Source organism: Hippichthys cyanospilos, chromosome 5, assembly GCF_059441005.1.
Source record: "Hippichthys cyanospilos isolate Australia breed blue-spotted pipefish chromosome 5, RoL_Hcya_1.0, whole genome shotgun sequence".
Lineage (NCBI taxonomy): Eukaryota > Metazoa > Chordata > Actinopteri > Syngnathiformes > Syngnathidae > Hippichthys > Hippichthys cyanospilos.
This window is the reverse complement of record NC_142373.1, coordinates 143,911-161,173: the sequence shown is the minus strand read 5'-3', so window position 1 is coordinate 161,173 and position 17,263 is coordinate 143,911. Positions and strand designations below refer to the sequence as shown.

Genomic DNA, 17,263 nt, shown 5'->3' with positions numbered 1-17,263 from the left:
CACTCCTGATAAATTTGCCGCATCGGGGGGAAAAAGAGCCTGCGATAAGCGACAATGGCGTGAAGAGTGCCGTGGACAGGAGAGCAGAGTGTAAGCAGGGCGCAGATATTAGCAGCAGCTGTTACTGCAGCGGCTGCAATATATTCAAGGCCAATCAATAAAGCTCCAGCAGACAGTGACACCCAAGCAGACAGAGGAATCATTTTCATCTGATACTTAGCAAAGGCTCCCCCCTTTTAAAAAGATTGCTTTCAGTCAATGACAAGCCGTTGTCATTTGACTAAAGCTCCCCAAATGAAATATATCGACGAGCGTTATCAATCACAGCCCGCCATGCTGTCATAACGCGCAGGCAGAAAAAATGGCCGTTGAGGGGTGAACGGCGGTTAGGGTTTCATGTGGTCATCACGTGGACAGCACGTTTTTAATTACATGAGTTTGTATTACGACTACACTCATGAGAAAATGATGAGGTGTAGGCTTTACAGAGACAGCAGACAGGCAGAATGTAAAATGTCTTTGGCAATTAAAAACATGCATAACTTGAAATTAGTTTTTTGTTTTTGTTGTTGTAACTATGGAACATAATTTGGATGGAAAATGTTGGTGTTAATTGAATGTGGTAAAAAGACAAAAAAAATAAAAAAAATAGAAACAAGCAGCATCAAGTCCCAGCTTGATGAAATCCTATATGGGCCCTGAAGTGCAAATCACATACACAATTAATTAAAAAAAACTAATGATGGTAATTACAAACCAAAAAGACAAAAACTACAAAGGATGAAACACAAGAGCAAATTGAGAATCACAAACTGACAAATAAAAACACATTATTAAATATGAAATAGCAAAATAATTTAAAAAAGCAAAAGAATATCAATTATAAACAAACATATTTAAACAGATTAAACAGTAAATACAAAAATATAAATGTTAAAATGAACAAAGTAATTAAATTGCAAACAAAGAAAGTAAAAATGCATTATAAAACACAACTGTAAATGAAAGTTCTAAAAAGAAAGAAAAAAAGACATGGAAAAGCATTCAAAAACAAACATGCTATAAAAAATAACAAGGCGCAAGTCATTTATGTTTCTGATTAATTCTATTTGTTTGGTTTTATATTGCCGGCTTGGTGGATGAGTGGTTAAAACGTCCACCTCACAGGTAACCCAAGTTCGATTCTAGCTGGCATGGTGTATTGGACACAGTAAATTGCATCTTTAGATATGATTGGAGGCAGGAAGGTTTGTTTGTTCTGGGTGTGCCCTGCGATTAGCTGCCAACTAGTTCAGGGTTTCAACTGCCGACCTAAAGTCAGCTGGGGTAGGCACCAGCAATCCTGTGAATCTAGTAATGGCTCCAGAAACGAATGGATGATTTTATATTTAAGTTTATTGCTGTGTTTCTTCTTTTGTAATGAGGTTTTCATTTTGGCTTGGACTTTTTCTTTGTTTGTGTGTGATATTTGTTAAATATTGCTGTTAGTGATATTTGTTGATATTGATATCTGCTTCATCTTTTCTAATGTCTTTTTTGGTGACAAGAGACAGACAGGGTCAGGGTCAAGCAGATGTAACACAAGACTGAATTCCATGAGAGTATGCAATGATCTGACAGAAATTTCAGGGAAAGAACTAAGCTTTACACTGCAAGTAGTATTAAAAAGAATAATAATAATAAATTGCCTTTAAAAAGCCTTAACGACATGCAGGTCTTGTGGCAGGCGTACGTGTCACAGACCTTATGACATGTACACTTTGTGACTATATATATATATATATATATATATATATATATATATATATATATATATATATATATATATATATATATATATATATATATATATATATATATATATATATATATATATATATGACGTTTGTCACAGTATTATGTATAATACATCCCAAATCGTCCTTTGATGATGTTAATTGCACTAGGTTCTTGAATTATAACTCAAGCAGAAAAACTTAAATTACATATTTTTCTGTTTCAATGAAAGCGAAGTGGAAATATTAGTACCCTCCAGAACAAACACCACTACATCCAGTACATTAATATTTTGTTTGGCCACCAGTATATGCAATGACAACTACAAGTCTTCTTGGCATGGAGTGTACAAGTTGACAACATTTGAGCTTTTTATTTTCCATTCTCATAATATGACCTCTTTCAGAGCCTGGAGGTTGGATACCGAGTGATGCCCAACCAGTATCTTCGGTATTCCCCAAATATGCTCAATTGGGTTCAGATCAGGTGACATACATGGCCATGGAATCACTCTCACCTTGTTCCTCTTCAGAAAGTCAGCAGTCACCTTAGATGTGTGTTTTGGGTCATTGTTAAGCTGAAAAATGGCACGACAAGTCATGAAAGCATCTCAGCTTTCAGTAGAGAGCAGTACATTTGAGAATTTATGATGCCATCAATGAAATAAGTTCTCCAACACCCGCAGCACTCATGCGACCCCGCATAAGAACACAACCCCCTCCATGTTTCATTTTGGGCACCATGCACTTTTACTTGTACTTCTCACCCTTGTGACGCCAGACTGTTTTGAAGCCACCAGTTCCAAAAAGATTGATTTTGGTCTCTTCACTCCAGGGTATAGAGACCCAGTAGCATTGATTCTTTTCAGCATGGGCCCTAGCAAACTCCAGGCGGGTTCTTTTGTGACTGGGCTTTCGGAGAGGCTTCCTTCGGGGATGACACCCATGCATGCAATTTGCTACACTGTATGGCACATTGTGTCATGTGATACAGCCATTCCAATTTCAGTTTCTATTTCCTTAGACAACTGTTGTGCACTTGCATGCCAATTTTCTTGAACTTTTCTCATCACAAGATGCTCCTGCCTGGTTTGTTAATTTTTGGGTCGGCCTGGATGTCTCTGTACTTTGGCTGCAGTTCCATCTGTTTTGAATCTTTGGATCACTTTTGCAACTGGGTTTTTACTGTTAAGTAAACCTTTACTGATCTTTTTGTAGCCATCACCTCTCTTGTGTGAACAATAATCTGCTTTCTCAGATCCAGAGACATTTCCTTGTCATGTGGTGCCATTGCTGACAGCAGGAAATGGGGAAGGATGGTTTGCTTCAGAAAACAGCCAACTTCCTAATTAACACCTAATTAGACTCAACTGTAGTTGTTTGTTTGTTCAGTTTCACATTAGAAACCTAAAATGTTGCTTTACGCAAAGAGATTCAGTGGGGTGTACTCATTTCTGCATCACACTAATTATACGAAAACTGAAAAAAAAAAAAATACAAGTTGTATTATTAGCATTTGTTTTAAGTCCAAAAGCTCAACAAATTCCGTTTAACTTGGTCTGTGAACATTTCGGAAATATATTCTTATGGTCCTTGACAAATTCTATGAAACTAGTTTTCAAGGAGGGCGTACTATATATATATATATATATATATATATATATATATATATATATATATATATATATATATATATATATATATATATATATATATATACAGGTAATAATGTTATATAATATTTAACAGGTACTTACTATACCTGTTATTTGAAATTTTTATTTTCGAAAGTTCAGTATAGCAGAAAAGTATCAAATAAACTTCTTGTCAAATTGAATCTGTTGGCAAATAAAAAGGGCACTTATGTTTGACTTATTTTTTTTTGGTTTGTTATGTTTCTGCAAACATTTGCAATGGGAGTCCTTGCTTTCTAAAAGAGGTCCCTGACTCCAAAATATTTGAGAACAAGAAGGATCAATTAAAATATGGAAACAATTTAAAATAATATATATGAACGTATATACTGTATGTTTTTTTATTTTCATCAGATGAGGTTTTTTAGTTTTTCCAACCATTCTGGGAGCTTTGCTCAAGAAATGCCACTGTGTATTTATGATGTTGTATGCGATGCTATCTATGATTTCTCTTCACCAGTGAAGCCCTTTGAGACTGTGATGATTCAGGGCTATACAAATAAACATGACTTGACTTATGTTTACTGTATATTTATTTTTTTGCCCATCGTCTGCGGTAACTCCTTCAAGCTCGGGACCAATATCTGAGGCCTGGGAGCTTGAGGGTTCTATGCATCTAAGGTGTTCTCAGTATGTTTATATTATGTCAGATGTTGCTCCTGGTATCTGCTGGAGCTACCCAGCCAGTTTGGGAAAAACCACCCCCAGTGCCAATGTTCTCTTTACCCTCCTTATTTTGTCTAGTTCTTCCTTAGCTCTTCGTACTTCTCCAGCTTTTTGTGTTCCTTTATTTGCCATCACTCGGGATTACCACATCTATCGTAATTGCTGTCTTCTCATGTTTATCCACCTCTACTACTATATCAGGTCGGATCTGGAAGTCCCACAGGATCTTGGCCTGGTTGTTTTTCACCATCTTTGGCGATGTCTGCTATCTTGATTCCAATCAATATTCCGTACAGATGTTATGGTACACTATTCCTGCTATAGCTATTGGAGGCCTTTTGTTACCTCCTGCATAGTTCCCTTGATGATCCCTAGTCCATGGCCCCCTTCTTTCTGTTTTGTGCACAGCTTCAGGATGCTGGACCTGGGCTGGAGCCCTTTGTGCATTGTAAGGAGATTTCTTGTCTTGATATCAGTGGCTTGCATCTCCTTCAGAGGCTTGGTAATTATGCCAGCAGGATAGCTGATAACTGAGACATAGGTGTTTTCACCCTTGATCTTATTCTTGCCATTCAGCTGACTATTCAAGATCTGCATTACCTTCCTTAGGTATTTGGCCATGGCTGCCCTCCAAGCTACTTCCTACTGATTGACATTTGCCTGTGGAATTTAAAGATACTTGTAGCTGTCCTACACATCTACTATGCTTGCTTCAGGTAGTTTACCCTCCACTAGAAATCATTTGCACACCCTTGTCAAGTCCGAATGACATGCTGATGTTGTACAGTCCATCCATGTGCCTAATCATTTCAAATACTATGGTTAGGCACATGGATCAAAATAGAAGACGTTCACCCAAGACTGTTAAACCCAAATCAACAAACTTGCACTGTTAGATTTACTACAAGAAGTCTTACGACTCAATGCTGCACTCATGGATTTTGGAATGCTTGGAACTACAGGCCGAACCCTATAATGAATGGGATTGTGTGTATATATATATATATATATATATATATATATATATATACACACACACACACACACACACACACACACAGGCTAATTTAGCCTTCTTCATATTCGTTTCCATATAAATCATCTTCTTCTCTCTTTAACATCACTAGTAATCTTTGGACCCATGGCTAACCAATTCAAATTTAAATTAAGCACTAAAATGCACTATAAATATATTTTTGTAAGCACTCACAGGAGAACAAAGCTTTGTGGAACGAGTGACGCCAACTAATAGCAGATTAGCGTCTTAGTGTTTCCAGGACACTGACCAAGGATAGACCAGCATCTCAGATGGTGTAAAGAGGGAAAAAAAAAACAGCATGGTCTGTATATATATATATATATATATATATATATATATATATATATATATATATATATATATATATATATATATATATATATATATATATATATATATATATATATATACGTGTGTGTGTGTGCATGTGTGTGTGTGTGTGTGTGTGTGTGTGTGTGTGTGTGTGTGTGTATTATGGCAGTATTTAAGATCTCAGTTCTCAGTGTCATGTAGTCATCCTGTAGTCATCAAGCTGTCTTATCGTTTCTTCCCAAGTATAGTTTCCAAGTCTAGTTTTCCAAGTCTAATTTTTGATGCTCACTGTGGTTACACTGGAGTTTAGTGTTTAAAGACGTTGTACATTTCGGCTTTTGTGACGTATATGCTTCAGGGTCCAGATTGTACTCTTCACATGTGACAGTTTCTCATTTTGAAAAATATTACAATTTGGATTTTATTATCATCTTAGCTAATGTTAGGTTATGACCTACATTCAAATGTGGGTTACGTTGTCGCCCCAGGAATGAGACTCTATTGTTAACACTTGTGTCTGTTTTCTGTTGGACCATGATATAATGCTCTATGCTAATAGATTTTTTGTTTCTCTTTAATTCTTTTCTCACTCAGCTGCACACTCAGTGACATTGTTACTCAAATTGCACATTTAACATCGGTCTCATCTAGCTCAGTTTCAATAACGCTCATCGTAATATAAAGGCACAAAACAGGCATGAAACCCCCGAAAAATCTGACATAAATTGGATTAATTAGTGTCAATGGCATTTCATTAAATGTAAACATAATATTATTGTATCTGTGTCACTTTCAAATATTGTACACAAAACAGTCAATATAGGCGCTCAATTGCGAATGGGGACGTGCAGCTTGAATGCAGCCTGATTGTTTTCTGGTTAGTTTGATGTGCACAAATAATAAATTAAAAAACTGACCAGTCGAGTTGTCACCCATCATCATCATTAAAGCTCATTCTTCATTAATTGGATAGATTAGTTTGGAGCGCCAGGATGCGGGGGCGATGCGTCTGCTCTCCTGTCTAACCCCTCCCCGCCCCTCCTCACTCTTCTTCTCTGTCAGCTCGAATTTAGCGGCGCAAGGGGCTGACCTTTGCGAAGTGAAGAGATCAACACAATCTGAAAAGACAATGTCACTTGGTGTAAATGTGATACACGCAATAAACGACATTCAACCTTTCGGCAGCATATCGCAGGTTTCGAGGCTATAATGCAGAGTGTGATTGCATGGTGATGTAAAGCAGTTTTCGCTGCGAAATTACCGACACGTTTGAAACATCATCGCTTACTAGGGAACATTAGCATGTCGGCGTAACATTACACTATGTGCAAATGTAATGGCAATATGGCGATTACAGCAACTAAACAATCCAAATGATCAAAATGAAAAAGAAAAAAAGAAATTGGTCGCTGAATGTAAAACACCAATTGTAAAACTGACACTTAGAACTGAAATCTGTCATATTCACAACCAAAATAAAAATTCTACTTCCTGTCTGAGCACCAAACACCCCACAATATAAAACATAATACCATCATAGCACCAAATGTTGAATAGCTTTATTTAACCAACTGTTATAAACTTTAATGATAATGTCATATGCAAAGTGCTTTAAATGTGCTAATTTCGGTGAGCCCTCAGAGTATTTACATTTTCAACAAAAATAAAGATTTTCAGGAAGAATCCAAACAAGCAACTGCAATTTTTTAATCTTGAGTATATTTCATGAGTTTTTGGAAAATAAAATCCATCCTCCTGTAATTAAAAAAAAAAAAAAAGTGTTTGGTAATTACCAATGCAACTGTGGTAACCTTACATTGGGCAGTGGTCAAATAAATTTGCTCAGCACTATGTTTGTTTGTTAGCAAAATTAGGATGATAATATGTAATGTTAATCAGCATTTTGAGGGGAATTTGGGGTGTTTAATTCTCAATTTTTTAAAATGTGTTTAAATGGACATCAATTACATACAATTTTTAGCTATTCATGGGCTTGGCTGGCCCCAACCCCCAACAAAAATCAGGGGTCAACTCTACAGTTAATCCTATCCATTTGTTCCCACTGTCGTAGAAATTTTTCATGGACATGTTTTGATTCATAAATGCTAGCTTACTAAATCACAGTGTGCTCAAGTAGAGGACATCTGTCCTCTCTAATGATTTCTCAACTAAGTAATCCACAGTTCATTGTTATTGTAAAGCATAACATTGTGGCAGAAAGACAGGTACATCTTCAATGAAATCTTGGTTTTATTTGTTTTGATTGCAGCACTGAATATTATCGGCACTGGTGTGACTCACTAGTGTGAGTCATTTAAACATTTCCACAGCCGACTTTTTTGCAACCGCCCACTAACTGCTCGATATGCATAATTACGGAAATAACATTTAATCAATCCCCCTTGTTATTATAATCTATTTCTCCAGTTGTTGTTGCAGCATTTGTTTTTTTTTTTTTCTTTTTGTGGGCACTCCCCATCATGCATATTCAACGACAGCGGATGCTGGAGGAATTGGAACGAGGACATTAAACTTCATTAAAGAGGAGGAATGATTATCAGATTTATCTGTTGAAATGTCTATTAAAACGTGTGACTTATCTGTCACCTGGCTCCCATGAGGCTCGACAGCCTAATGGAGAGATGGCGAGAGCATCAACCCAAGAGAGGGTGAGAGAGGGAGGGATGGAGGGAGGGGGGAGAGAAAGAGAGAGACAGAGAGATAGAGCGAGAGAGAGAGAGAGAGAGAGAGAGAGAGCGAGAGAGAGACATTAAGCTCTTTGCTCATCTTGTCTTCACTTGAAAAAACCTTGCTACCATTCTGTTCCTGAACCTTTTAAATGTCTTTTCCCGCCGCCACAACACAATACAGTCCTGTAATGCATAAATCAGACAGGAAGGTCCCCTCCCACCACCACCACTACCTCGCAAAGGAGCTCTTGCCCATGAAACGAGTTCCATCAGCCTATGGCTAAAATCTCGTTGCTCTCGAGAGCTTCTCGGCGACAAAAGGCTCCCACAAGAGAGCTATGCAGGAAGATGGATGAAGTTGCCCCCAGACACTCATATCAGGTCAGCATGTGCTTTATCCCCTAATGGTTAAGGTTACGATAAAGTAGAGATGGGGGTAGATACCAGATCTTAGCCCGAGGGCCATCGTGCTGTCTAGCAGCAACTACAAGGAAGCTCTCGCCACCATCCTCCATCCATATGGTGGCCCACATTCACAGAGCAGCCACCAGTTTCCTGCAGCAGCGAGCAGGTTGGAGCCGCTTCGGATGTGTCCTTCCACCCGGAGAGCGTTATTATTAGAAAGGACATAAACAGACTAATTAAATCGCAGTAGCGGAGTTGAGGCTGACAGCTGGCGCAGAGAGTGTGACCAAACCGATTGCTGTCAAGAGTGCGGGCGCTGCGTCGCTGCTTGTGGCCTTGTCTTTGGACGGACACAACACTATGAAATGCCACTACAATCACTCGAGTGTCTGGAATTTGCCTCCAATTATATACCGGCTAGGTAGAAGAGCGGTTAGCATATCCGCTTTCCAGTTAAGGCACCTGAGTTCAAATCCAGCTCATTCTGGCCTTCCTGTGCTGGGTATGCTTGTTCTTCCCGAGCCCGTGTGGGTTCTCTCTGGGCCCTACAGCTTCTTCCCACATTGCAAAAACATGCAAGGCAGGTGTATTGGACACTCTAAATTATCCTAAGGTGTGAATGGTTGTTCATCTCTGTGTGCCCTTCAATAGGCTAGAAACCAGTTCATGGTGTCTCCCGCCTGCTTTCCATACTCAGCTGGGATTGGCATCAGCAATTTCTCTCTCGTTCTCCAACACTTTGGAGTCAGGGAAAGCACATTTTCCAAGGACCCCCATAGCAAATGTTAGCGGAAACAAAACAAAAAATTCATTAAGATCAAACATGAGTGCCCTTTTTTTTCAAAAACAGATTATATTTGTCAACAGGTATATTTGTTACTTGATGTTTAAAAAATAAAAAAACTCAACACCTCCTTATAACAAACCGGTTAAATTTCCAGCAAACAGGTTGCTGCCAATTATTTAGTCAAAAACAGCATTTAAAACAAAATGGCGCCTCCGCTATTTTGGCTTCATCGCCTGGTTAGCAAGCAATTGTAGACACAAAAAGCAACAAAAAAAAATTGCTTTGTTGTAGAGTCATTTTTTACAATTTGAAAAAAAAATGCAAATATATTGTTTTTTTTTTTATTAATAACCCAAATGATTTCACAGGGCTGTGCAGTCAGGCCACAAACTTTGGGAACCACCCCCATAACACATTTTCATAAAAAAAAAAAAAAAAAAAATATTTGAAACCTGTAACATTCAATTTTAACCAGATCACTGGAGCGCTTTACCCACAAGTGTGCAGTACGAATTTGATACAGCTCCTCTTATGTTCCTCAACTCAGTCCGCTACGTGAGATAATGTCAACTGAAAAAATCAGTCCTGTAAAATAATGTATCTTGAATAATCCAAAGTCATGTTTTATCTTTTTCTGCAGAGATACTATCAATGAATTTATTTCTAGAATGATTCAAAGAGTCTGATGCACATATCAGTGGAGCACAGAATCTGTCCGTCTGCCTCCATCTGATTGAAATACAAAATCATTAGACTACTTGCACTACTACTGATTCCACCTGGTTAAAAGTCGACTGTACTTTTTGTCACCAAACTGTCATGTACACGGAGCGTGGCTAATAGAAAATGCCCCTCGTCTTCCAGAACGTCCAGCAAGGCGGAGCCTGCTCTGCCAAATTCCCAAATGGTAAATTAGACATACTTTGGCACAAAAGTGAAGACATGCCAACTTCTTCACTGAGCGCATGTATGCCCGGGGCCCTATGAATTATTTTAACCATAAGTCACGAGCCTAACAGTGTTATCATTAAAAAATGATTTTACTGTCAATGGTTTAAATGTTTCCCAGGATTTTAGGTTCCACAAATTTATGTTAATGGTAGAAGTGGCAAGAATTTTCACTTGTAATCCATGTTTTGAACATATCTATTTTGATTTGTATTATTACATTTTTTAAATCAAGTGATTATTTGTCATGTCATATTACTGGTGGCACTGGCCAATGAATAATTTAGTCACTCGGTTATGCAGGAATCAATTTTAGAGTTTTACTTTTACGATTACTATCAACTGATAATATGATTCTAAATTGTCAGCATTTGGTTTATACTAATAAAGCTATTAGCAAAATTTGTGAATTTGTATTCTGCAAAACAAAAGGTACGACGTGTCATTGAAATATGCGTTTGACGGCTACTGCTGGCAGCCATCGAAAATGCTTGACATGACATGCAACATGGTTTTATTGGTTTCTCCATACGTGAAGGAGATTATCAACATTTTTATTCTGTAGGCCAGATATACCTATACAGCGTGTCATATAGCACGTTAGTGTGCTGTGTTTACAACAAATCATAGATCTTAATTTGTCTATCTATGCCAGTGACATTTTGTGACACACGGAGCAATTAAGTGATTTCACTCGATGACAGAAGTTACATAATTAACCTGTGTATCCACTTTGTTGTCATTTTTGATGTGTGATGTGCTCTCAGATCGTTTTGTTATGTAAAATAAGTTCTGCTGATAGGCTAGCAAACATTGCTTTAGGCCATCAAAATGAGGGTACGGAAGATTTTGATTGGAAAACATTGTCATTTACACGCATGTTTATAGCCTGGTATCTTATTTAGCATTTGGATGTAAATGGACTGGCTGATATGATCCAAAGTGCTATCCAGCAGAGCGGTAAACATTCAGGTAATTAGTGCTCGCTCTGGGCGGTTCTGCAGCGTCGCCAAGCACGGACCCCATATCGGGAGGCGGCCCGTTATGCATTGATCTCGCAAAATTAAGGCTAACTGCCCCAGATTGCAAAGTCTTGATGTACCTTCTGGACGAACGCTGCGCGCTAGGCTACGTGCTGTTTGCGGGCCAATCGCAATGACTCAGGCCCGGTCATGCACCTTAAATAATTAATGATTCCTCTTAAAGTGACGTTCTTTCTGTGACCGCAGACATGATGATGATGAGAAAATATGGTTTTAACAAGTCAATAATGGTGACGGCAACAAGAATAACATAATCAATGCGGCTGCACTGTTTGCAAACTTGAATTATAAACGCCGATAATTGATCTCTTCCATTTCTCCCTCATGCGATGCTGTTCTTTATCGACCGGCCGAGGATAATGGGAACTTTCTAGTTTAGATTTACCATGACTTATGCCCTCCTCACCAGCCCTCCATTCCTTTATGCTCAGTCTTCATCCTTTCTATTTGAAATTTGCAAGCTGTAGCGTCAGCTTAACCAAAAAGGATTAAGTCCCAAACCCAACAGAGAACACAGATAATGCTCAGTAATTGGTAAAAAATGAAGATGAATGGGACAGCTAGATAAGGACCAATTAGCTGCTGGGAGTGTACAGCTGTGGTCTCCTCACAGAGCGCTCTCAGGGGCCAGAGCCCCCCTTTTCCACATGCACACATTCGCAAACACACACACTGACACACTCAAATGTGCTAACATGCAAGCATCAGGGTGGAGCTGCCAAAAATTAGCCTGATGACCCTGGAACGGAGAGAATGATGCTTCCTTCTTGTCCTGGCGTTTTCCCCCAAACTTGAATGCAGGCAACGCTCCAGATATGTGGGCAATGCCAACCAAGCAGGCGGCAAATTTGGACTCCGATGTAGACTGCTATGTCTTCCATAACAACAAAACTGCTTAGGTAGAACATGTTTACTTCAGTACGCTGGTCGAATTAAGAACACATTTTTCGTATTGGAAATAATGAAAAGTTAACGAATTAAAAAAAAAAACAAGAAATTATGTAGGCCTATTCAAATCCCTTAAATTGTTTTATGAGAAACAAGCAGTTTTTGAAGAAAGAAACTGAAAGTACAAAGTTTAAGCGCTTTTCTTTTAATAATCATTGCTCACTTTTTGTCACTTTACTTTCTAAAGTGTCTTTTTAACAAATGCATTTCTTTGGTTTCTAATTGGCTAAACTAGGGATCAGAATAAAACCTGACCAAGCTAACTTTCAAAATATGTTGACTAAAAATATCCACCTTGACAGTCCGCTGTAACCATGTTTGTGCTACGGTGCAGTCACGCGCAGTGTTGCAATGACAGCAAGGGGGAAAGACCACGACAAATTGAGAAGCCATGGTTTTCAATTAAAAACAAAGTATGATAAAATAAACTAATATTCATTTTTATTAAGTGGAACAGTACTCAAAAAATGTTACTGCATCTTTACATTTGCAAAGACTATCTCGATAGGCGGCTGCATTTCTTGTGTTCGTACTCCACTTCGTGGCCGAATGACAGTGTTTTTCTTTTTTTTTTGTGCTTAAAAACTCTTACTGATGCAGTAGTTTGGTGTTCATGAAAAACAATATTAGCAAATCAAGGTTCTTAAAAATACCTAATAATAATTGGTAGAATGATCGATTTTAAAACTATTTGATAGTGACAGCCCCAGGCTGAACTGCTTACCAGACCCAACAGTCATTTCTCCAATTCAGTTGTGACGAAAATAATTATCATAGTTTGACAAGATTGGTTTATAAAAAAAAAAACATGGCACTCATATATTCACACAGGTACATTAATGTCATTCTGCTGGTAAATGGTCAGTTGTTGTTGTTGTTGTTGTTGTTGAGACAAGGGTGTATGGAGTCACAGATATATGTGTTGATCTGGTCAGACATTTGTCTTAAAATCCACTAGTGTTGAGGGACATTTGTTTGAGGCTGGCCTGTTTTGTACAGTATATATGAGTCTCCTCTGCTCATAAGTAGATTAGGAAGTGGTGCATTTTAGCAGTCCTCTCCCCACTTGTGTTTCTTTGGTTGGTGGCATCATCTGGCTGATGACAGTCAGAATTCCCATATCTAATTACGAGCGGGATTTCAGCTCCATTAAAGCTGCATGGTAACGAGTCGGACGAGTGGTGAGGCATGCACCTAGTGGCCGAAAAGAAGGCTGGGAGTGGGAAGTAGAGTTGGGGGGTAGGCAGGGTGAAAGACGGATGGATAGATTTTGATAAAATAATAAAGAAGGAGAGGTTGAACATTGTTATCTTTACCTCCCACTCCTCTTACTGAGAAACACTTTATTTTCCTTCCACGCTAGAGAAGAAAGAAAAAAAAACAATTCCTTCTCATGGAATTGGCAGGTGTTTGTTAGTGGGCAGCGGACAGTATTTTCTCTCCCAGTAATGAAGGTTGTAGCTGGGGTCAGTGCACAGAGGAGGGCTGTGGAGGGTAGTGGGTGGTGGGGGCTGTTTATCCCCCTCAAGGCCCAGCGCCACACGTGTTTTGCTTGGTCTGTGATCTGTAATTGTGGCATTTCCTGAGAGGCACAGGAACAGTCCACTGTGTACTTTGAGAGGGCTGCTCCTAACACGCAACCCCCATTCACTCTCATATTAAAAATGGAAAACACACACACACACATATATATATATATATATATATATATATATATATATATATATATATATATATATATATATATATATATACATATATATATAATTTTTTTGTCTCCCAATTTAAAAAAACTTCCCAAAAACTTCCTCTCTCGTTGGGGATGTTCAGCCAGTTTAGTTTAAGAGTGGACCCGGCTGTTTTTCCTTTTCTTATAATTAATAACATTGATGCAAACGGGAAACTCTAATTGAGATGAATATTTAATGCAAGGGAGAAACATTACGCCTTTCAATTTACATCAACACAAAGCCTGTGACGGCCGATCCAACTCTACAAACGGAACAGAGTGTCCTTCACTGGCTGGCTCGGCTTTCAACTGTCTCATACAAACACTCAGAGGAGGCACCTGTAGCTAAGAGGTTTGGGATTTAATAGAACCATGCAGTCCAATTATATCAATGTCATGGCTGGTCATATTTACTGTACATATCCTGTTTTGGACATTTTGTAGATAGCTAGGGTTGGAGGTAGATAGGGTGTAGCTTATTTGGAAGGAAAGAAGGAAGGTAGGTTGGTAGCTAAGGTATGAAGTATTGAGAAGTAGGTGGATAGAGTACATAGAATAGGTTTTAGGTATGTTGGATATAAATCGTTTGGACGTAGGTAGACATAGAATATATACAGAAGGTACAGTATATATGTAGGCAAATCAAGTGGGTATAGGTATTTTAGAGCTGGGTAGGTGCCCAGGAAGTTGGCTTTGAGTAGGGTAGGTGTAATGTATGTATAAGGTAGGTACAACTGAGTAGGTAAATGGGCTATTAGGTTGGTGAGTCGGAAAGTTTGGTCAGGTACATAGAAATTTATAATAAGGTAGGTAACAACAATAGTCGCGAGCAAGCTAGGGTGTGTAGCGTTAGGAAGTAGGTAGGTACAATACATACCGTAGAGGTAGGTAGATAAGTAATTGTAGGTACTTAGGAGGGTACTGTATAGTAGACAGGTACAGTAAACCGGGCCGTAGGTGCAGTACGTAGGAACGTTGAATATGAATCGTTGGTAGGTAGTTAGTTACAGATGTATGCAGTTAGGGTAGGTAGGTAGGTAGGTGGTGTAAGGAAAGTAGTTAGGAGTAGGACTGATGACAAGGAAGGGACACTTACCTGTAGGTAAGAACACTGGGTACTTAGGGGTAAGGCACATAGTTAGGATGGTATAATAAGGTAGGCAGGTAGATTTGCAGAAAGGTACTTAGGTAGGTACCTGGGTAGGTAGGTAGGCAGGTAGAGTAGGTAGGTTAGGTAAATAGGTATTTAAGGTCAGTAAGTAGGTAGGAAAAGTGAGGTTACAAGTCAGGTGGACAAATGAGACATGTACTTACTGTAGGTAGGGTAGAGGTGTATTTTCCATGTGCATTAGTGGCGAGTAAAGCAGTGTCAAGAGCGTGCAGTGAGAAAGGAGCATAAAATATTTTCAAATAGTTGTTGAATCGTTATCACACAAGTTGATATTTTGGTGGATTTACTGGTATTAAATGTAATCCAAGGGTGGGGACGGATGAAGAACCGATGCAATAACTCTGCGGCATATTATCAGGATGACTCCGGCTGGCCACCCCTGTCACAGGCGAGTGCTTGATATAAACACGAGATTGCTGCGACACCCGGTAATCAATATGAGGATGGTTTTCAGTACCAAACATCATTTGTCTCCGAGACCATTCCTTTGACCAAACGAAGCATTAATTCAAATCATAAATCTGAGCTGATTTAAATCCGCCGAGACTGAGTGAGAGCAGGGGCGAGATGAGGAGGAGGTGGGCGCTGGGGGGTTGTAGAGTGGCCCTGTCGAGCTAATGATTTATTTTCTACATTTCTGCGAGCGAGAGATTTGTCCATACTCACTGACAGGTCACCTTCAAACGCCACTGGCAGACTGTTCATCACCATGCAGACGAGCATGGTCTCATCGCGGCGGGTAAATATTAAAGGAAAAAGAATCCAATTGATTGTGGATGGGGCTGAGAGGCGTCTCCGCCATATATTTCACTCACAAGCTAATGCCGGACGTACCTGAGAGCCGCTCCCGCCCTTCGCTGGCTAGAATTACGATTCTAGCGCGGTATGGCCGGGCTCAAGGTTACCATTTAAATTGTAAAAAGATAAAAGAGTTTCTTATTAGCTCCATTGCCGCAGCCTTGCTGTTGGTGCTCACATTTATCTTTATTTCCGTGACCTCGCGCGCTCCTATACTCTTCCGTCTTTCTTTTTTTATACACTCCATTCTCTCGGAGCGATGACCTCACGCTTTATGCATTCCGCATTGTTAAAATCGGCTTCGGGAACACATCCTGTTTTTCGTGTGCGGTGTCAAGTGTTACCGGTGAAATGTATTCAGGAGTCGCAGTAAGTGAATCCAAAAGCTTCCATTTAGCAGCCAAAGCTACAGGGAATACATTTGGTTTATAATTCGGAACGGGCTTGTGGATCTGCTCTATTATCGTTCTCTTTAATACACTAAGTGCTGCTGTGTGATATCATGAAAATCCTTCTGCATTTTAGGGCTAATAATTAATTGGAATGGCGCATAGCGAAAGGAGGGAAGGGGGGAAAAAGAAAAAACCCAAAGCTCTCACAGCAATTCAATTAGGCCTTGTTAAAAGGCTGATAGCTTTGGGAAATTGTGTTCACAGATTCACTTAGCCTTCAAGAGTGTTGTTTTTTTCACCCTCACTTTCAACACAACAATCTCACATGTCAGGTGAGGGAAAACAAGACTTACCCTTAAAAAGGTTTGCAGCCAGCTGAAATTCGCCAAAGTTGAATTTATCTAATACTAATAAATTGTGTCATTTTTATTTAAGTTGCCTATGTTTTCAACTGCTGCAGGACGTAGATGAGATGAAAAGGAAGAAAATGCAGTTAAATCTGTCTTTAATCTAATAGTCTGTTGGTTAGATATAAATGCAGACCCCACAAAATATCTAATCCATCCATCAATCCATCCATCCATCCATCCATCCGTGACTCCATCCATCCATCCATCCATGATTCCATCCATCCATCCAAATATGCTTTAAAAATATGCTTTAAAAATGCTGTGAGAGTCGAAGCTATCTAAAAGTGCAGACCCCACAAAATTATAGAAAAATTCAGTCAAGTGACGGCTCATAAATCGGAAAACATGTAAGTTGGAAGTCACGGTACCACTTTATGGTCTTAAAAAACACTCTATGTTAGCTCATAACCAAGAATCACCACAATACCCACTCAAAAAAGGTTGCTAATCCATAAA

The 17,263-nt window shown here is 39.0% G+C and overlaps 1 protein-coding gene across 2 annotated transcripts in view; it reads right to left on the bottom strand.

Annotated features, from left to right (window-relative positions):
* The window catches only part of LOC148423080 (dachshund homolog 1-like), a 155,204-nt gene that overhangs the window by 44,679 nt on the left and 93,262 nt on the right, over positions 1–17,263 (bottom strand). The gene's annotated exons all lie outside the window — the stretch shown is intronic.